The following is a 23,123-nucleotide window of genomic DNA, read 5'->3' on the forward strand; positions in this document are numbered from 1 at the left end:
TGAATGGATGTTGGAGTATAAAGACATGCTGAACCACAGCTCCTGGTGTGGCGTAATCTATTTGGATGTTCTAGGGCTGGGAAAGACGCTACACTTGCCATACTCCCCTACCTATCAGTAAATATCCCAAATCCTATCACACAAGCCCTTTATTACAACATTCCATCACTGCTGACTAGATTGATATGGCCAGACAAGCAATGACAGCCCACTTGGAACACCCTGACACTTCCATATGAAGCCTGTCTCCCTGACAGGGAAATCTATTACTGTGAAGCACAATATAGTCAGTACTGGTATAGGCAAGGGCCAAGGTCTCCACCTACAGCAGTCGAAAGGGACGTAGCTGCTCTATGTCTGCTAAATACAGTATTGATGAACCAAATTTAGGGCCTGATTTATAAAAAAAGTTAGCTCCGCCTTTACGTAATTTTTTGACGCAAAAGCGGCCAAACTTACAAATATTACAAAATATAAATATAAAGAATTATATTTTGTAAGTTTGCACCGCTTTTATGTAAAAAAATGACGTGAAGGTGGCGCTAACTTTTCATAAATCAGGCCCTTAGAGACCCACCGGGCAAATGAACAATGTAGCACAAACTGGTCAAATACTACAATATTACTGTAATATACACACCTGAGATCCCATTACAAGACAATCCATGGATTCCAGCAACAGTGGAACCCCAAGTACAGTCACAGATTACCACAGGGCAGTTTGTCCCTTACTTATCCGGCCAATAATATCTTGAATTTTATTACCCGTTGAGAGTTATTAAATGTTCCTAAAAAGCGATGATCTACGTTCTTATAAGTAAGTTCCTAAAACTGCAATGATCTTGGTTTTTCTCTGTGCACAGTTTTCCTTCTGTACAGGTACGACCAGTGTAGCCACATTAACTGCATATTTGAGGTTTGAGGTGTGTCCGTTTTAGAAATACTTTTGAAAGTGCACGAGCCAAGCCTTTCTTGTGGCAGAGGGTGGGTAATGCACTACAAATTATGAAATGAATTCGAAAAGTCAGAGCCGGTATGCAATGCTGCGATATGCCATTCCTCAGTTACGTTTGCTTTCCTTTCCTTAAATTCATCAGAGATGAAACCAACTATCAAAACGTGTTACTTGTTTAAGATAATTTTGAAAAAGGGTCCTACTGCATATGTAAAATAGAGATTCGAATTCATGGACTTTAACGTGGGAAGGGGTCTCTTATGACTTTGCAAAATATGAAATATGTTCTTAGTTTTCGTCTCTCTGTAAAACCCAGGTGTGGAGAAGTAGATTTTCATAGTGTGCTGTCGAGGGGTGTCAATAAAAATGGCGCGCACGCCCGCTAAATTATGACTTTGCAGTATTCACTAACATTTGCAACGTCTTTCCCACACTTGTATATCCATTCACCAGGCATTAGTGTTGGGAAAGTGGGTACACATCCGCATTTTTTAAAGAGGATGTAGAAGGGAATTCTTCACATGCAAAACTCTTTTGTATTTGAGTTAAAAAAAACCTCTAAAATCTCACAGTAAACCTACCACTGTAGGTTTTTCATAACATAGACAATTTACACAGTTTATTGTATAGACATTATTTTATTGAGTTAAATCACAACAAATACATCACCAAAATAAACATCTATAGAACAATATGGCCATTTTTCATCACCCAGCATAGGGTATTACTGGTTCATCATAAATCGTTATCAATCATATTATATTGCTGATACAACAGTATCCTGAGCCCTTACTGTCCCTTCACTGTGCAGCCGGGTGCCTGTGTTTTTAGCGTCTCTCATTACACTGTTTCGGATAAGTCATCCTGTATGTCTGTTTTACTACTCTCAAACTTAGCCAGTAGTGGACCCCAGGTTTGCAAATCCTCAATGAGTTGATCATCTGGTTTACACTGGTGGAGACAAAGATCCTCCGCCAACACCCATTCACTTACGTCACGTATCCAACCCTCTTCAATAGGTCTATTCTGACCCAACCATGTGATTGCTAACCTCCGTTTTGCTAACAATAGGGTTAGTTGAAGGAATTTCCACTCCTTCTTCCTGCCTTTACTCTTTCTGAGCTCACCCAGCAAACAAATAACAGGCTCCCACCCTATGGTCACTCCCCCCAATCTAGTCAATTGCTCAACCACAATGTCCCAGAAGGTATGAACTGACAGGCCGTACCATGCCAAATGCAAAGATGTTGCATTCTGTTACTCACAATGACGCCATTCACTTGTTCTAGAGCATCTATTCTATGTAGCAGTACTGTGGTAATGTATGTAAGATGAATGTAATTAAAGTGCACCAGTTTGAAACGTGCATTATATGTCCCCAAATGAACCCGAGTAGACACCCCGTTTCATTGTGCGGCCCTCAGAACTGTCCCCAGTTACTTTCCCATGCAGCCTGCCCTGGGAAGGGGGGCCCAGGTATGTCAGTCATCATGGCACTAAGTAGGTGTGAAACCAAATGTCGGAATCCCCCCAGCTCTAGCAGTGCACTGAACAACAAGGAAGTGGACAGAACATAAGGAAAAAAGAGCAACACTTCCTGCACTATGTCTGCAATGATAGCATATATTATGAACTGCAATTTTCCTATGTTGAATGTTTCCTGGGCCGCCTCAAAGGTAATGAAAGTTTGATTGGGGTATAGATTGCCAAGTGTATCACAACCCCTTCTCCCGCCATGCACTGACATCCATCGATTCAGCTACGTTACGAAATGTTGGAAGGTCCCAAGAAGTAAATTCTCGAGCAAAAGGAGCTTTTCTCATGACTATCCTCACCGCCCGTTCCCATGGGGTTGCTGTGTGTTTTATAAGATATGGTACCAAAGCTTCGCCCCTCCCCCACTATGTAGCAATTGGGGTAACGTAGCAAGTCAAGTCTCATCCAACAGTAAAGTTTTCTCCCAGTTGTCCCCCTCTCAAAGTAAGTGGGCTGTGTGCTGGAGGTAGGGGGCTAAATAATATATGTCTATTTTTGGGACTGCTAGTCCGCCTCCTCGCTAGATACGTGTGAACCACTCTGCACCTGCCCCCCCACCCATATAGGTGATGTGAGTAGGGAATTCAGGCACCTGAAGATTGTTCTCAGCAATGTGTCAAATGAATACTTCAAAGTATAGAGGCATATCAGCAAGAACACCATCTTTGACACCACCACACATCCCCAAGTGTGACCCTGGCAGAAGGAGCTGTGTATAGCAGACACACCCAGGCTCTGTAGCGCTGGCCAAATCCCACTGATTCAAGTACAGACATTAGGTACTTCCAGTTCACTGTGTCAAAGGCCTTGGAAATGTCAGTGGAGACCACAGCAAGTTACTCTTATCTGTCCTGGGACTCATGCATAACATGCATTAGGCGCCTAAGGGTCATCGTGGTCTTCCTTCCCAGTATGAACCCACACTGATCCTGGTGGATCAAGCGGGAGATCACTGGTCCCGGTCGAAGACCAGACCCTGTCACAGGACTTTCATGTTCGTGTTAGTCATTGTAAGTGGGAAGATGGGTCAGTTGCCTCCGCTCCTGGTTTCAGGCCATAGTAATGCCCTCTTACATGGTGGGAGGGAGAGTACCCCTCTTACATGCTTCCATATACACCTCAAGTAGGAGATGAGCGACTTCGGTGGTAAACGCCTGATAGAATTCAGCTGTGAAGTCTTCGCTCCCACATGTCTTCCCGGTTGGGAGGGACGCTAGTGCCAGTTTAACCTCCTCCAGTGTGAGCTCTGCATCTGACTCTGGGGCCCTCACCTCACTCTGTTGTGGGATTTGCAGGCCTGTAACGAATGTAAAAATGTTTCCTTGATCTATTTGAGATGCACTATGTTATAACCATTCCAAATGTTCTTTAGATGTATTCATTACGTCATGTTGCATACAGGCTTCTTCCCCCCAGGTCTCCCACCCAGAGCAAGTAATGTTAATGAAACACCATGTACATGCCCAAACATATCAATGAGCACACTCTCTTAGCAACTCCATCCCTTGTTATTGACCTCTCCTACCTTGCTCAGCCCGCCCCAATGAAAAAAGGATCTAGTCCCCTCCCCCTCCCAACCACATGTAATAAAAATAACTCATAATAAAGCAGAGAGAAGCACCAGAGGCAATACTGTACATCCACAGATCTCACCCCAGTCCCTCAGGTCTGAACACTTAACTCATACTTCAATTCTCACAGCTGCAAGGTCAGACAACCATATATTTTCAGATATTATGTAATTTCTGCATGTTTCATGACATCCTTAATGCTACCTTCTTACTTTCATCCGGTTGCCTTACTAACAGTCAACAAAACTCAAGGCGTAGTCACAACAGGGTTTCACGTAGTACTTTCTTCATTTCTGCATGCTTGGTAGGCCCTGTGAGCAGGCTGCTGTCCTGCACTGTGGGCCCGTGCGGATCGACCAGCCTTCAGGTTTCACAATCAAGTACTGGTTCTCCTGTATCAGAAGGGGAATCTGATGTCCGCTCCTCCCCAGATGGTGTCCTCGCCTGTGTCTCCCTTACAGGCTGCCCATCAGAGTCCAGTGCAGCCATAGTGCCATCTTCACAAATCACCACTCAGCCTGAACCTGCCATGTCCTGCTGTGTCTTCTTCTCAGCTTGCTTCCTACCAGAATTATGAAGGGGCTCCTACTCTGCCATTAACCAGGACCACACGTCTTTAGGCTGCTCAAAGAAATGGGACTTTCCCACATTAATTATATTTAACTTTGCCTGGTAGAGAAGCATGTAAAGTAGGCCCATAGTACAGAGACCTTTTTTTTACTTCTATGAATGTTTTGCAGTGTACTTTCACTTTATGAGTGTAATCTGGATATATGGCAATATTACTGCCCTCAGATTGTGGTATCTGGGCCCCTCTAGTGGCCATAAGTATCACATCTCTGTTTTTATAGTTTAATAGATAGGCTGTACGTTCCTGTGGAGGTGCCAGTGTATGCTCAACCACGAACACAGGACAAACCAGAGGGACGTAGCGTCTCACGTATCCAGTGCTCCAGGAACTGTACGGCTGACTGTCCCTCTGCACGCTCTGGGAACCCCAGCAGGCGGATGTTAGTTCGCCTCAACCTACCCTCTGTATCTTCAGTCTGTGTGGTAGTGATGTTAGTCATATGTGCAATCTGCTGTTTGAGCTCCCGGACCTCGGCTTGAACAGCAGTAATGTTTGTCTCTGCTGTGTCCACTTTATCTGCCATTTTGCACAGGTCTGCACAGAGCAGATTTACCTCCACAGTGACTCCGGTTGTCTGTCCTTCAAGAGCTACCCTGGATCCCTGTACAGCCTCCAGGATGGCGGCACATGAAGGTTCCTCCCGGTTGGCTATCTATCATTCTTCTTGACTCTGTCTAGTGAGATGATGCATCGCTTGGCGAGGAGTGGTGTACTGCACTATGGTATTGGGTATTGCCCTGGTCTGTTTCTGATGTTTGTCCTTTACTGTTATGGCACTACAATAGGCGGCCTTTCCAGCCAGTAGAAAGATAGCAGGGACAGGAGGAAATCCTATAATGCGCAGCCAAGTGGCCCCCCTGGGGCGCACAGGGTGTGGAAGCAAAGCTGGCCAAAGGTTCTGCCTGATCCGCGCGGTCAGTCACTGTTGCAGGCTTTAGACCGTACTACTGTTGTACATTACTCCTCAAGGTCTCCTGGATGTGCGGTAGGCGCAAGACAACTGGTAACACCCATCACCAGTTCCAACCTCTTTTCGTTGTCAGACTTTCAATGAGTAGACTTTGTCAGAGATTGGGGGGAATGTAGTGGAGCCTCTGGCCTAAAATAAGTTTTTAGCATGTGCATTAATAGTCATTGTGCCCACCTTGCTGTCATCAGTGCCCTTCCACTCTAGAATTTACTATAATTTTAAATGGCGAGCGTAGCGGCACATCAGGACACACCCAATTATGCAGAGGTTCCCATCCAGGTAAATGAGGGGCTTGCTGAGTTGTTACAGTAGAGCACCACTGCTTAATCAGCACAGGCAGACTTCAGGACAAGAACCCGGTCTCAGCGCTCTGGGTATCATGCAGTCAATACTTTTTTTTCTAGGTGCCCTCGTTCATTTATAGCGCTATAGCGGCCACTCACACCCTCACTGGCCACAGAGAGACAGAGCCGGTTTTCCCACTGCGTGGTGGGCTACTGCAAAGCACACCTCACAATCGCCTCCAAGTGCACAGTGCCTCCCCCCAGCTTGAAAGAGGTCCAACCAGGCAGCTCACAGTCTTGCGTGGGACCGGGCCAGCCGGCCACATGAAGTCTACCCCGGGACTGGGCGCCCCATACGGAAGGTGTGGTCTCACCTCCGGCAGCCACTTCTTGCCTCATGGCTTGTCACCCACAACCCTGCTCTTCACCTCTCAATCACCATGGAACAGCAGGCTGCTCACAGTCTTCATCCCAGCCGAGGTGCTGGTCAGGCTAATCAGCCCGGGCAGGACCTGCCACCGCAGCAAACTGTCTCATGGCTTCACTTTCAACAGAGCCCAGTAGACCGTGTTGTGTCTGCCATTGCAGGCCATGTCCACTTCACGGGGCCAGGCTTTTCCTTCTTTCTATAACAAATAAAAGAAACCCCAGCACTCAAAGTGAGTCCTAGCTATTCATTGAGGATCAAAATAAGAGTTTGTGGAGCATCAAGTCGGGTTCAGCTCCTTTATTAGCATGTGGAAGTATTTGTTCTTTCCAAGTTGAAAAAACACCAACATCCAACACGTGTTTCATCACACCTCGTCACTTTTTCAAGGCTAGCATAGGTAGATGAACTCATTTGAAAAGCTGTTGCAGTACAGTTGGATGCGTTGCGTAAAGAAATGGTAGAACGTGGTCTGGTAAAGACACCTATAGGGGAAGAGTCTAAGAATCCAATAAAGGCAACAAAGGTAGTCAGTATGGATAATGCAGCCAAATAAACACAGTCAACGGACCCAGTGTGGTGAAGAACATCATTGTCAATCAGGTGGCCAAAGCATCGTAATTGTTGTAACTGCAGTTACACTTAAAATAAAGTCGCAAGTCTTTATTCCGCTTTATTTGTTTTTTACTCAGGGGTTTTCATTTAATAATCTAATCTAAAAAAACGTAAATATTTAAAATATTTTTATGGTAAGACAATCTTTACTATAGCCTTATAGCGGGCCATACTGGCCATTAAAGCCTTGCTGTTGTGTTAAAGGTCCGAGCTGAGGGTGAGGGCTTTTAACAAAGGAGCTGTACCTTAATGCCAATGTAGCCCAGCTACGGAGGGCTATAAGGCTATTAGAACATGCTGCCACTAGTGTGTACACTGGTAGGGATTCTTCTATTCCGCCCTACCCACCCTCCCACCCAGTTGTATATGGACTCTTTTAGTCAGTGAGAGCATTTTGTGGGATCATGATAGAGGACTTTTTAACAGTGGTCACCACTTATACATCGATAACCTCTACACTGGTGTGCAATTGTTTCTAGGAATTGTTCAAAGTGGACACTGTTGCTTGTGTCACAATCCGCCCTAACAGTACTGTGCCCTGTGTAGTGATGAGCCTCTAGCTGTGAAGTTTTCAGACAGGAGAGATGTCTACATGCTGACTACCATTCAGGATGAAAGTACTTCAACTATGACCTTTTTGGGGTCAGGCTGCTGAAGTGCACAAACTGCTATTCATAAGTCATACATTTGGTTTAAGAAGTTGGTTGTTGAAGGGTGGCTTCGGGTGTCAAGATGGCGGTCGCAATCTAAGAGTGCTCCGGCCCCTCCGTCATACGCGATAGAAGCCCTGGCTGTCCTGTGTCCAATTCGCCTGCACACGGTCACAACTCCGGTGGGGGAGCCTGGCGGTGCAGCGCGAGACCAGACGCTCCACTAGATCGAGGAGAGGTCCGGCGAGAGGGCCCCGTCCTGCGGGGCTGAAGATTAAGGCCTGCAACGCGGCCTGAAGAGGCGGAGCCTGGCCTTCGGTGGCGGCAGGGGTAGCTTTCGTTCATCGCTGAGTCCCGGTGAAGAAAGGTGTTGTGGCGGCTGCATCGGGCTGCTTGGGCCGGGCCCCTGGGTTGCCGGGAACGCCGTGAGTGCGGCCTTCACCGGCGGTAGGTCTGTCATTGGCCTGGCCCCGGATCTGTGCCGCGGCGCGCCCTTGTTGGGGTGTGGAAGAGCGGCTCGGACGACTGAGGGAGGGTGCCGCGCGGGCCCTGTGAAGCCGGACGGCCCCTCCCCTGCACGAGAAGTCTCGACCAGAGGAGCAGAGCATGTGAAAGGGGACAATGGGGGTCTGGGGTGCCGCGGTCCCCCGCCTGCCAGCCCCTGGAGTGCAGCGTCACCCACGAATAGGCGACGGGACCCTGGGAGAGGAAGGCAATACACCAGAGGAGGCGGAGGTAGTGATCCTCAGGGGGCCACGAGGTGAGGGCCTGGGGTGCGGTGAGCGGGGGGACGTCGCTCGGGAGAGCGTGGACTGAACCAGGTCCTGGACGGGCCCTGCTGCCTCCCCCCGCTCCTCCCTCGCTCACCCGTCAGCACCTGGTTCTGGGTGGGCCTTGTCGTAGGGCCCCCCCGCTTACTTGTTGATACATGGCGGTGCAGTAGCCCTAGCAGCTGTCGTCTAAAGTGCCCCCCATGCATTGCATATTGAGAAAGCGTTGCCTGTGCGTTCGGGCCCCCCCAGAAAGTGACTGGACGGAGAGCAGTGAGGGAGCGCGACGCCAAGGCCTGTGTGGCCAACTTGGGGAAGGACAGGGCTGGCAAACAGCTGCCGGCATCCCAGCAGTGCATTGACCAGTTCACCAAGCAGGCAGCCTCCCAGGGAACAGGCAATCCGACACTAGGAACTCCTGCTGTGGAGGGGGTGAGCACGATCCTCCAGGCCATTCAGTCCTCGCAGCTGGGGTTGAGACTAAAATTGGTGAATTAAAAGAGGATGCGGGCCTATTGCGGCAGGACCTGCGGACGGCAGTGGGTCGCATCACGGAGGTTGAGCACCGGGTCTCTCAGGCAGAGGATGAGATCACGGAACTTAAAACTAAAGTCTCCCAGCTGCTGACCCACACTGGCGAGCTCTACCATAGGGCTGAGGATGATGATCATCGCTCTAGACGCAACAACCTGTGCTTCGTTGGCTTCCCAGAGGGAGCGGAAGTGAACTTGGCGATCGAGTTTCTGGAGAACTGGATCAAATCCTGGGTCCCAGAGCGGAATCTCTTCCCCTGGTTTGCTATAGAGCGGGCCCACAGGGCGATGGCACCCAGACCTCCGCCTGGAGGACCCAGACGGCCAATGATCGCCAGATTTCTTAACGTCAAGGACCGCAACATCACCCTTAGAGAAGCAAGAGCACACCCACACCTCCGCTGGGACAACCACAAGATCTTAATATTCACGGACTACACCCGGGAGGTGCAGACCAAACGCCGCTCCTATGAGGGAGTTAAGCAAAAGCTTAGGGCAATGCAGCTGACATTCATGCTCCTTTTCCCTGCGCGCCTCAAGGTCCTCATGGACGGGAAGTCCTTCTTCTTTGACTCGCCCGAAGCGGTGTGGGACTTGCTTACCGAGGAGCACCTGATGGCCCAGTAGGGGTCCTTCCAACCCCGGGGGGGGGTTACCCAGTGCCCGGCCATGTTGATCCTCCAGGCTCGCAGGGGGGCGCAGATGCACCCGGTCCCACCGAAGTAAATGGAGTGGTCCAAATAGCCCGCCGACAGAGTGCCTGTCATCGAGTCCCGCTCGGTCGGAAGTAGGGACCTCACCGGACGGCCTGGAAGAAAAGAGGCCTGCGCTGACCGTAGAAGAGGACCGCCTCAGCCAGACTCCCTTGTTCTCATAAAGTGCACCATGCACAGACCTTCTGCAACTGGGGGAGAGCTGGGAGGAGAACATCCTGCTTGGCACTGGGCGCGGGAGGGGGGCCGCCGCATTGCAGAAGTCCAACTACATGGAGGGGTCCACCACTCCACACCAATGACAGACTCTCTGTTTTCAGGGTTCTGGTTGGGTTTAAGGGCGACAGATGCTTCAGGGTTGGAAGTATTGGGTGGGGGCAGTTGGGGGGAAGGGGAAAAATAGTAATGTAGCAATTTCACGTTCTACTCTGGTTAAGTAGCTGTTATGATAACCATTTTTTAGGTCGAGCGTTAGCGTTCGGCCTGCTGTGTACTAAAGTATACAGTAGAGTGAGTTCCAGCGTTTTGATTTGTTAGTTGCAGTGTCCTTCAAAAAACCTTGCTTGCTAGTGGTCAGTTCTGCCTCTTTGTCCTGCCTTTTTTCACTTTGGGAGCAGCACAAAGTACTGTGTAATTGCGCTATGTCCTGGTTATCTCTTCTGTAAGGGACTTTTTTGGGGCATGTGCCTGGTTCACCTCAACAGTGTGGGTGCTTGTTCAGTCCTTCCTCCCCACCATCTCCCTCTGTAAACATAAACCAACAGCAGAAGGGGGCTTTTCCAGGGCCAGCTCGCCCTTGCTCTCTTTATTTTCAGTCTGTGTGGCAAGAAAAGTCCACTCAGTAATTTACAACGCTAGGTGCTCTAACTCGAGCAAACACAAGAGCATTGCATTCCCCCACCCCCAGCTGTGTAAACTCCTAACCGGACTTTTCTTGCCACTCAAATGAAAAAAAACTGCAGTGCGATCGCGCTATGTAAACCCCAGAGCGATCGCGCCGCGTTTTTTTTTCTTTTCATTTGTGTGGCAAGAAAAGTCCAGTAATAGCTCTAACTCAAGCAAATGCGCGACCTCTTGCATTGAAAATGCTCGTTAACTCCTCTGTTTAAAATGCTCTGGGTTACGTCCGATTCTCTCATCTTCGCACGCTGCAGCAGCCCCTCCCCAACCTAGCACGACTATCAGATGGCCCCTCTCACACACTCAATTACAATGGACAACCCTGAGCTGACAATGCAAGTGCTGCGCCTCCTTGGACCCCTCCTTAGGGCATGACAAGGAGGAGTCACCAGGGGAGACGCTGCTTCTGAACAGCAGCGTTCATTCTCCCCTCCCAAGGACGATTAGTTGCTGCTATGCAGGAGTTCTCTCTTTGTTATCCCACTGAGTGGCGACACCTCCATTCACTCTGGCCGGGAGAAATATCTCTTCTACACTACCTTAACAAATCCAGAAATAAACGGGAAGGCAAGCCCTCTTCTTGCACTTTTTTCACTTAATGGAGAGGCTTTGTCACTCTGTAAGTGCCATCTGCAACATATTCGCCGTGCCTTACAGGCAGAGGGTTCCCAGTCTTTTCTTTACTTTTGTCAAACCAGGGTCCCACAGAAAGTATTTAGGAGTTGTTGAAAAAATCAGATCATTCATCATGGAATCCTTTCTCAAACAACATGCAAAATAATGCCCCTTCTTACAATACAAGTGAAACTGAAAGAGACAGAGGTCTGTAGTTTAATGCTTAGGACGCAACAGTGAGTAATGTGCTCTCTGCTGGGATGTTTTCCTATGTTGAACAGGTTTTATTCTGCACACGCCGTGCTCACCCATTCTTTCTGTGGTTGATAAATAGATCATTGAGTTAATGACACCTGTTACAGTGTCCTGAAATGCCGGAAAATGCTTTGGAATGCTTTTACAACAACTCAAATTGTACGCACCTTTCCTCATTTTATTCCCTGTTTCTGGCATGCTCTGCTTTTGGACTCTGTAACTCATTTCATTCTTCCACACCGAATACATCATCGGCCTTTTATCACATTTCCGACTCGCTGTGCTGATTTTTTCCATTTGGTTGCCAGTAGTGAGCTCAAGCACTATTTCTTGGGGGCTAAGGCTTATTCATGGCACAAGTCTTACAGGAAATAAGTGGGGGAACTGATCAAGTTAGACACTATGCAAGTGACATCACGGCACATGACACCACGGCGTGTGAAATCGCACAGGTAGTGGCATCACAACCTATGACCATACAGGAAATGACATCACAAGAAGTGAGATCTGGTCTTAAGACCTCACACATATGCTTACCGCAAGAAAGCAAAGCCTTAACTAGGGATCCCTTTGCCGCAAATGTTTTCTTTAGCTTGGGCCGAGTGTAAAGTGCAGAATAATTGTAAGTTTTCATTTTGAAAGTGTGTAGTTTAGTGTTATTGCTGTTCTTTTTTATTTCTTTTTTTAAGACAGGAAAAAAAGAGTGCAGGAAATAAAAAGTGGAAAATGAAATTAGCGAGGAAGCTGTATAATTGAGCTAAGACGTGCAGCACCTAGTGTCTGCGAGAGGCAAAATGCCTACAGCACCTGGTATTCCCAGGAGGTCTCCCTTCCAAGCACTAATCAGGCCCGACCCTGCTTAGTTTCCGAGATCGGGTGCATTCAGGGTGGTATAACCGTAGGCAGGAAAAGCTGCAGTTTCAGCTCTCTTTTGCTCACCAAGCCCACCGCCCGGAGCATGCTTCTCTTAATCGCACCTGCTCAGGCTCCCCTTGGGAAGTCGGACATGCGCTCACTGCCGGAGGCCCAATGCCCCAACCCACATGAAACACAATTTTTAGGGTCGAGCCTGCGTCGCATGCGCGTGCGTTACGCTTGCGAGACGTATTAGTAGTTAGAAAAAGGCTCGGAGCCCCGCCCATGTCACGTCAGTGTCTTTCATTGGTTTGTGGGCTTGCCTTTCAAAATCTGCTTGCTTTCATTAGTGGAAGGCGTGCATACGTCATGCCTTTTCCGGTGGTTAGCCCTCCTCGAGCACAGCGACCAAGTACTGAAAAGATGCGAGGCTCGCTGTTTTCCATCCGGTTTGTGAACTACTTTTTATCTTTTTTCGCAGCGCGATCTCACTTGGCAAAAGTCGAGCGCTTTGCATGACATCGACCCTGTTACAAAGTTAATTGCACTTTTGCCTGTTACGTAGATAATTGCACTTTTGCCGATAGGTTTAATGTGGCAAGAAAAGTCCGGTTGGGAGTTTACAACTGCTAATAGCTCTGACTAGGAGAAATGCGAGACCTGTTGCATTGCAAATGCTTGTTTTTTAGGTGGTCACATCCCAGCTCTTTGACAGGCACGTTACGCGCATCCTTATCGGTTCCCTACATGCGCCACAACCCTCCATGTGGGTGCTTTCCTTGAATGTTAATAGGCTCCTAGATAAAATTAAGCGTCCGCGGTATTCAGTACCCTCCGCCGATATGCCCCCTCCATGGTCTTACTCCAGGAGACCCACTTACTTGGCACCCATTGCCCTATGCTCGCGCGGGGTGGGTATGACAGGGTCTACCACACAGGCTTCTCTAGGGGCTCCAGGGGGGTGGCTATCCTGCTGCATCGCTCCTTACCCATAGTGATAACCGCTTCCCAGTTGGATCCACAGGGGCGCTATGCAGCTGTGTCCGGCACGCTCAGGGGGCAGCCGGTCAATATCCTGAGCGCTTATGCTCCCTCTGGAGCGTTTGAGCGCTTCTTGACTGTCCTCCGGGAGGTGTTGGCGGGGCTTCCCCCGGGACTGACCTTGCTGGGAGGGGACTTCAACTCCGTTATGAATCCAGAGATGGACATCACCGGACCTTGTCGGGCATCCGGATTGAGCCGCTGGGCAGAGGGCCTTGGTCTCTGCGGTGTGTGGTGGATATGGCACCCTAGAGCGCAGCAGTATATGCTCATGTTGGCAGCACACCACACTCATGCCAGAATAGACCTTTTCCTCATGCCGGCTCTGGATGTTCCCAGAGTCACGGGGACAGAGATTCTGCCACACTCCTAGTCCGCATGGATGACACAGACCCCACCCAACGCCCTACGTGGTGGCTAAACACCTGGTATTTGCAGGACAGTGACTATACCCAAGCCTTGAGGACCAACTCACCCAATATTTCGAAAACAATCTGGGGTCCGTGCAATCGCCCAGCACGATCTAGGCCACTTGTAAGGCCACCCTCAGGGGGCAGGCCTAGAATCTCCTCTGTGTGCGAGAGCACACACGGAACTACAAAGTGTCGGAGCTCTAGCAAGAGCATTGCGACTCGATCGCCTGCTCACCGTCTCCACGCACGAGGAGATCAGGCACTCTACTCTTGAAATGGTAAAACATATGTGGCGAGCCTCGACGGGGGGACAAGAACGGTAAGCTCTTGCACTGGCTCGCAACCCGGCCCATGACGAATAGAGTCGTCCCTGAGGTTGTTGATGAATTGGGAGCCCTCTCCCGGACGCCTTGCGAAGTTGCGCAAAGCTGTGCCACTTACTATGCAAGACTTTACGAGGAGTGGCCCAGGCCACAGGTAGAGAGGGAGGCCCCCTTGCTAGGGGAGGTGTCTCTCCCTAGACTTTCGGTAGTGGAAAGACAAAACCTCGAACCTATGAGGCTGGAGGAGGTCAGGGATGCTATCTAAGAGCTGGCTGCGGGCAAAACCACAGGCCTGGAAAGCTTCTCAACAATTCTCAACACTGAAGTTAAGGTACTGTCCAGATGCTAGCCTCCAGACTGAAAGGGGTGCTGTCCTTGTTGATACACTCCGACCAGTGTGGCTTTATGCCAGCTAGAAGTACTAGGCATTGCATTAGGCGATTGCATGTGGCATTGGCTAACCGGGGCCTCTTAGCCCCTTCTCTGGCACTCCTCCTCCTAGACTTCAAAAAGGCTTTGGACACAGTGGACTGGACCTATCTTCACCAGGTGCTTTGGAGCGCCGGGTTTTGTCCTAAATTCCGTGGACTAGTGAAGCTCCTTTAGTCCAATCCGACAGCGCGGGTGTAGGTGAATGGGGCTGTATCAGACCAGTTCCCTATTTGTCAGGGAACCTGCCAGGGGTGCCCCCTGTCCCCACTTGTCTTCGCATTAACGATGAAGTTCCTTGCGAAGCTTATAAGGGAGGACCCCTTGATTGACGGTTGGTCTTGGCCCGCTGGACGAGAAGACAGGGTGGCGCTCTATGCGGACGATGTACTCTTGTTCCTGGCCAACCCAGCCAGCAGTGGACCCCAGGCACTGCAGCTCCTGGGACTATTTTCGAAGGCCTCCGGCCTGACGCTCAACTCCAGTAAATCTCTGCTGGTTCCGTTGCACCCCACATGGGACTGTTACGACTGGCAAAATGCCATCCCTATCAGATGCAACAGCTTCCGGTATCTGGGAGTAACTGTGGCACTGCTTCCTGAACTGGCTTGGTCACTTAACTTTTCACCGCTCACTCAGAGGGTCAAAAATTACCTCCAGAGATGGCATACCCTGCCCCTCAACATCCTAGGTAGGATAGCGCTCTATAAAATTATGGTACTACCTCGGTTCTTCTACCTGCTCCAGAACTGCCCCTACCCCATACCCAAGTGGTGGTTTAAAGAGATGGACGCTATTGCACGGCAATTTCTTTGGTATGGTACCCGGCCCCAACTGGCATTCAACACCTGTCAGAGAGATGTGTATGAAGGAGGGTTGGGGATGTCCAACTTTTATCTTTATTACCTAGCAATGCACCTGCTGGTGATTAACGACTGGATGGGGGGGCTGGTCCGACCCTGCTTATCAGCCAGAACTACTGACGATGGGCTTCCCTGGCCTACTCGGGATGCTATATGGTAACCCCCTACCTCGCAGGGTCCCGGAGGTGACAAGAGTGGTTCTGGTGGGTTGGAGGGAGGCACAGAGGGTGACGGGTTGGTGGCGCAATCTTACCCAACAAATCCCCTGTGGAACGGACTGTGGCTGTGGGAGGTCTCTGCCCTGGAGGGGTTCCAAAAATGGGACCTTATAGGCATTTCACTATTGGGGGTTGTCTGGGAGGGGCCCCACGTGCGGTCCTTCGAGGAGCTTCAACAAAGATACTCCCTCAACAGGATTCAATTCCACAAATTCCTACAGCTTAGGCACACGCTAAGCGTGCAGGTCCAGGCTGGCACGGTCCTCCCTGAATTTAGCCCCATGGAGGCCAAGTCACTGATGGGCGGCTTGGGTAAAGGGGGAGTGTCGCAAATATACCGCACCCTGGTCACCAACACAACTCAGACGTTTGGCAGACTCTTGGCACATAGAGGATGAAGACTGGAGAGACGCACTGATGGCCCCTAGAACACTGACTATGACCACCCGTCTTAGCGTGGTGCAAACCTATTGTCTACACACAGCTTACCTCACACCTGACAGGTTGCATAAGGCAGGTCTCCTACCCCGTGCTGATTGTCCCCGCTGTGCAGGCCTCGACGCAGACTTATACCATATGGTGTGAACCTGTCCACACATAACCACCTACTGGCAAGCGGTGGCGGCTGACATCTCCAGAATCTTGCAGGTGGAGGTGGGGACTGCCCCACTGCTGCTTTTGTACGGGGTCTTGGAGGAAGTGGGGTTGAGTAGAGCAGAGCAGGCCTTTTTTTGGGAGTGGCGTGTCTGGTGGCCAAGAGAGACATAGCAGCTGGCTGGAAATCGGAGGCGACGCCGGCCCTTGGGAAGTGGCGCCGTGGGTTGGACTGGTGTACCCAACAAGAAAAACTAATATATGAGATTTGAGGGTGCCCTGCTAAATACGACAGAGTGTGGGGGAAGTGGACAGCCGCCTGGGGAGAGTGTTCAGTGGCTATGCCTTAGGTGCGACAGCCGTGGTGTGCTCTGTTCCTGGCCTTTAAGGCTAATGTCAATCATGTACTCATGTTAATTATGTGGGAATTGTACGGTGCTATGTCGAGGAAGCACTGACCTGTTGGTTGTATGTTGTTATACAAAACTAATAAAGTTGCTTATCAAAAAAAAATAAAAAAAGTTGGTTGTCCATTTGTTCCATTTGGCAACCTTCAACACTTTTGTTGTATTCAAGCATTGTTCTCCAGATTCAAAGTTCAGTTTCAACCGTCTGTGATAGGCAGCCTTGTTGTAGTGGAGCAGGCAAGTGTTTCTACAATGGGAGTGGTCGAGGATGTGGCTAGATTGAAAAATCGCTGCATTCCTGATTACATTCCTTCCACACCCCAAAAAGATGTCCACTTTTAAGATGTATGGACTGTGTCTAAAGAGGCGTGCAGAAGGAGAGCTGTATGTACTGGCTCAAGTGTCCTTCTAATCCTGGGCTTTGTGTTGCTGCTGGTTTTAAATCGTACCACATGCAACTGAAGTACTGGGAGCAACCGTGAGCGTAAAAGTGAACTGACTGGTTTGCATCGTTTATATTTTTTATTCAGTCTCATGGTTGGCAGTAGTTTAATTTATTTAGTTAGATCTGTTGTGTTTGTAGCCATAGTTGGTTTTTCATCTCCTCCAAATTGGTTTGTTTTCTGTGTGAACTGGCCATTGTTTGATGGTGTCTGTGTGTGGACTGACACCTGGCTGGTGATGTGTATGGACTAGCACTTGGCGGTGTGCGTGGATTGGCGCTGTGCGTGGACTGGTGCTCGGCTTGTGATGTGTGTGGACTGGTGCTTGGATGGTGGTGTGCGTGAACTGGCGCTTGGCTGGCAAGGTGCGAGGACAAGTGCTTGGCTGACAGTGTGTGTGAGCTGGCATATGTCTAGTGGTCTGTGTTTTTAGTCAAAAGCTGGTGAGAGCCAAACAACGCAGCCAATCCTGAATTCCCCTAGGTATCTAGTTTTAAAAAAAGTACAGGTTCGCTAGGGTTATCCAGGTGCAGGCTGAGCTAGGGCCCAAAATCCACAGCTAGGCACATTGCAAAAAATGGTTAGTTTTCAGTGGAAATATGTGATGTGTGCATGTTGTGTTTTGAGACATTTCCTGTCTCGGGCACTAGGCCTACCCAAACAACTGAGTTACAATTTTTATTATAAGACTTAGGAAGGAAGGTTGTGGCTCCCTGCAGATTCCAAAACTTTCCATTACAGAAATGTGAGGAAAATTTGTTTTTTAGTCAAAGTTTGAGGTTTGCAAGGGCTTCTACATTTACAGGTGTGCTAGTTTTCCAGAGGTGCCAACTGAGCTATGGCCCAAAATCCACAGCTAAACACATTTGTAAAAAAGGGTCAGTTTTCAGTGGAAAAATGTGATGTGTCTGTGTTTCTTTTGGGACCCTTTCTTATCACAAGCACCCACAAAAGTGTCGTACCACTTTTATTGAGAGACTTAGGGGAACACAGAATAGTTGAACATGTGTTATTACAAACTGTATCTCTCTGCATTTGTTCCTTCCAAATTTAAGATCGTATGTAAGAAAACATACATTTTGAGAAATGCCGTATAATTCACATGCTAGTAGTGGTACCTGTAAATAACTGCTATTTCTAAATTCCATATCTTGTGCCAATTCAGGAAATAATAGGTTTCCGTGATACCTATTTTTCGTATTTTATATTTTACCATATAAACTGCTCTATACCTGGTACACAATGAACAACCATTGCAAGGTTCAGCTCGCTTATTGGCTCTGGGTACCTCAAGTTCTTGGAAAACTCACAACCCCTATATGTCCCTGCAACCAGAAGGATCTAGTAGATGTAATGGTATATTGACTTTGTAAATCAGCCATTGTGACGAGAAGTTTTAAATGAATATGTTATGGCAGTTTTTTCCTACTAATTTTCAATATTTTTTATTTCAACGCTTAGCTTCTTTGGGAAAATCTTGAAGGATCTACACAAATGATCCCTTGCTGAATTCAGAATTTTGTCTAGTTGTCAGAAATGTATAGTTTTGTGGGATCCACCATGTGTTTCACAACTGTTTCCACTACAAACTAGAAGGAGGTGGAAAACACAATAAATAGTAGTAGTAGTTTATTGTACAGATAATAAAATCCAATACAAAGAAGTAGGCAAAAAAAAATCAAAACTAGTAAAATACCCTCAGAGACTGAGTTCAAACTAAAAGCACACCATAAATTACGCATGCGACATATTAAAAAACGTTTCTCCCAAAAAGGAATAAAAAAATAGAATACAAACCACCCGACCCGGAGCCCCACATAAAACACAAGGCAATATACATAAGACCAGCCCTAAAGTGCATGGCGCATAAGGTAGTAATTGCACTTAACATCATCATAACTGTTAGAGCTCCTCATCCTAACCAATAACGGGCAAAATGGCAAGATCATGGAAGAATTCCAACTAAATGTGTTCATTGCTCGCAGTGCCATTAAATTTAGATTGAGCAATTTTGATAAATTTGGTCAGTAACACATTTAACATTGGATTGCCTGTGTCCAGAGACTGAATGAATGAGTGCCTGTCGACACAAGAGGATTCCCAATTTGTTCCATTTGCTCCAGAGCAAGAGTCTACGCTCCTTAAATAAAGCTGGAATAAATAGGAAAAATTGGTTATCTTCCAGTAAAATGCCAAAGCTGTTGCTTTTTTTTCTGAAACAAGTCTGAGTCTTTCTGAAAGATGGGAGGATGGTGATTTTAGCACTACAAACCTTTCATTGATGCCATTTGCAGGAAAGCAACTAGACACTTTCCTCTGCAGCACTTTTCTCCCAATTTCGCCCCCCAAAAACAAAACTTAGCTGTATTTTGACTAATTTCTCAGTCTCCTCCTGAGGAATGAACAAGCATTGGGTATCTTTAGAATCCCCAAGAAGTTGGAAAAAGGACCCAAATTTGTCATGGATAGCGTATGTGGTCAAAACGTTATGGAGGACTAAGGGCGAACTACCTCAAATGACCCCAAAGAGCCAAAAAAGCCTAGCACTGGGGGAGAAAAGGCCTAGCAGCGAAAGGGCTAAAAGAGGCAACATGTTAAAGTACACCAGATATGTTTATTGTAATGATAGGAATACTGCACCTAGTACTCGCTGCATGTGCTTTAATTACCACTCAATCTTTTGCAGAGGCAGAACAATTATGGTCGGTAATCGAAGGGAAAAACATATAGAACATAATCACTCTGCTACTGCAACTGATTTAGGGGCTGATTATAAGGCTGGCAGTCCTAGAAACGCCAGCCTAGCAGTGGCAGTCGGACCGCTGCGGCTGTGGTGGTCCAACTGCCACATTACAAGGTTGGACGGTGGACCTGCCAAAAGACCACTGTTCCCGCGAGGATCAAAGATCCCTCCAGGTTGACGGCGGTTGGGCTTGTAACCAGCCTCGGCGGCGCTGAACTCAGCGCTGTCTGGCTGATTACTACCTCTCTTTCTGCCAGCCTTTTCATGGCAGGGAGCCTGCCATGAAAAGGCTGGCGGAAGGGGCCCCCTGCTCAGCATTGTCTGAATGCGCACTGTGTGAACTGCAGACAGTGTACATTCGGAGGGAGCTGGAAGTGTTAGGATATTGGCCTCAGCTCCCTTATGGAAGCTGAGTCCAATATCCTAACATCGTTCCCGCTGGTCAGCCTGGCAGGAACGCGTATTGCAATGCCCAGCGGGAACATTGCAATACGCCAGCATGGCATCCTTCCTGTGAGTTTTGCAGTCCTGTGGTGGGACTGCCAAACTCATAATCAGGCTCTTAGTAGTAAGAGACAGTTCAGTAGCTGAAAACAATAGCAAGGCCTCCATAGAGCCCTCTGGATGTTCACTAAGAGAGGTAGCTATAATTATTCCTAAACATGTTACTGGACAACTATCCAGTATTCAGAATTTAAAATGAATGGTCAATTATAAAAGACAGGTGCGTAAGGGCCTCATGACGAGGCTGGCAGGCTTTAGACCACCAACCACGTGGTGACGGTCAGACCGCTGCACTCCTAGTGGTCCGACCTAGTGGTCAGACCGCCCGGGGACCTCTGTCCCCACCAGAAACATGGTTCCCAGCGGGGTGATGGCAGTTGGAGTTGCGGTCAGCCACAGCGGTGCTGAATTCAGCGCTGACATGCTGATCACAAGTCCCCTTTCCACCAGCCTTTTGATGGCAGGGTCCCCACCATGAAAAGGGTGGTGAAAAAGAAGTGCAGGGGGCCCCCCTATCCAGCACCATCAGAATGCACATTCTCCGCTACAGCAGACAGTGCGCATTCTAGGGTGCTGGAGGCCCCCTCTGTGCGACGGAATTGGCCTCAGCTCATAAGGAGCCAAGGCCAAAGCAGCTGCACTGTTTCCACTGAGCTGAGTGGCAGAAACCTCCAAATATGGAGGTTTCTGTCAGTCACCCCACTGGAAACATTGCAATCGGGCAAGGGGGAATACCGCCACCACTTTGGCAGTCTCCTTTCCACGGGGCTGGCAGGCCAGCAGTCAGTCTGCCAGGCTCATACTGAGGCCCCTAAATCTTTTCTTGCTCAATCAATAAATTACACTAACATACTAATACCTCCCCATCTTAAGGAAACCTACACTCACGAATGCTTTCTAAACTACAATAATACGAGCCCTCTAATAAAAAAAGAAAATACTAATTTTTGCAACAGCTCACATTCTAGTTATTCTTGAGAATGGTAATATTTTGATGATAGACTGTACTTTTAAAACAATACCCTCTCCTTTAACCCAAGTATATACTATTCATCCTACTATTAATCACAACACAATTCCATTAGGCTGTGCATTTCTACCTGTCAAGGAATCATCAACTTACAATGAGTTCCTAATTATCATTAAAACTAACACTATGAACAAAAGCCCTGCAAACATTATTATTAACTTTAAATTGGCTATATGATTGCTAGAAGTGCCAAATTATACCCAGAAACATAAATGGAAAGGATGTATTTCCTATTTTCGCAGGCATTTGGTGAAAGATACAGAAAATATCCTTATGTAGGGATTACATATCAGATAGTGAACTACAATTTGAATTGAAAAAATAAAAGCCCTAGGGCCTGATTATAACCTGCCAAAGCCACAGTGGCGGTCGGACCGCCGCAGTTTTGGCAGTCCGACCTCCATATTACACTCCTGGCTGTCAGACCACCAATACACCCCTGTCACGGCCAGGATCAGGGATCCCAACAGGACGGCCGCGATGAAAGGCATCGTCAGCCATGGCAGAGCTGCAAGCAGCGATCACGACTTTCTTTCCGCCAGCCTGTTCATGGCAGCTTACACTGCCATGAACAGCCTGGCATAAAGCCAGCGGAGGGGGCCACAGAGGGACCTCTGCATTTCCCACGACAATGTCATGGGCAGTGCAAGGCCCCCCTGTCAGTAGCCTCGGAATACGCACTGTCTACTTGGCAGACAGTGTGCATCCCAAAGGTGCTGTAGCACTGTTCCTGTTGGGCTGACTGGCGGGAACGTTGTAATACAATGTTTCCGCCAGTCTGCCCGGTGGAAACATCGTAATGTGATCGGGGATGAGGCACTGTGGTTTATGGTGGTCTCATCCCTGTGGCTTTGGCGATCGGCTCATCTGACCACCAAGTCGTAATAAGGCCCCTAGCTTTTGTACCCCCTGAAAACGTTGACAATTACTTCACAGCAATTACACAAGTACATTATATTACACAAACTGAAGACAAATTGGCTCCACTGCTAAGTAATATTGAACAAAACTGGATAGGCCATCTAAACAGGTCAGGTGGCAGGAGGCTACCAGGCTGTTGAATTGGAACTGCTACTCAGCCTGTCTGGAGTGGGGTGGAAAACTAGCAATGACACAGAGGGATCACATAACTATTTTACCTGTGCAATAGGTAAAGCCCATACAACTTTCTATCATTTCTTGGAAATTTTCAAAAAGAAGCAACATTTTCAAGAAACGAGACAAACACAGTCTTTTTTAAATAGCTTACAACCCAGAGTGAAAAAGTAATCACATGAATGAGCAGCTCCTTTTAAAACTTCAACAATTTGTCATGTTTAGGGCTCTTGTCTACTTGGAAATATCATCTATGTTCTAAATGACTAATTGCTTCCTAAAATTACTAAAGACAAAATGTAATTGTTTTTACTCTCCTGCCTATATCTATTCAATGTTTGCATATTACATTTTAACATATCCTATCTGTACTCATCCTCTTTTTTCAAGCCATAGTAATTTGTTAAGAACCATTTACCAAGTCTTTCCAGTAATCCACATTTGTTTTAATTTATACAAAATCCATTCAAAAGGCAAAGTAAAAAAACACCTCTTTAAACAAGAGTTAAAAAGCAAAACAAGAGGAAGCTTGTGCAATTTAGAAACATTACACTTCCATTTTCAATAGAGGGTACAATAAAAAAAAATCTTACTGTTTTAAAAAGTATCAAAAACCTATTTTGAAAAACAATACGCATTAGCAAAACAAATGCATAATACTCTTAAAAGACATGCATCTTCACAACATATGTTCCCTTTAAAAAATTAAAAAATTGGAAAGCATTTTTTTAATAATTTGG

General features: G+C 47.8%; 1 protein-coding gene and 1 pseudogene across 2 annotated transcripts in view; one reads left to right on the top strand and one right to left on the bottom strand.

The window, feature by feature from the left end:
- Positions 1-23,123, top strand: part of LOC138245909 (sterile alpha motif domain-containing protein 9-like) — a 173,898-nt gene that overhangs the window by 21,809 nt on the left and 128,966 nt on the right. The window lies entirely within an intron of this gene.
- On the bottom strand, positions 12,221-12,329 carry LOC138247492 (5S ribosomal RNA; annotated as a pseudogene).

This window comes from Pleurodeles waltl, chromosome 7 (genome assembly GCF_031143425.1).
Source record: "Pleurodeles waltl isolate 20211129_DDA chromosome 7, aPleWal1.hap1.20221129, whole genome shotgun sequence".
In the NCBI taxonomy this organism is placed as follows: Eukaryota; Metazoa; Chordata; class Amphibia; order Caudata; family Salamandridae; genus Pleurodeles; species Pleurodeles waltl.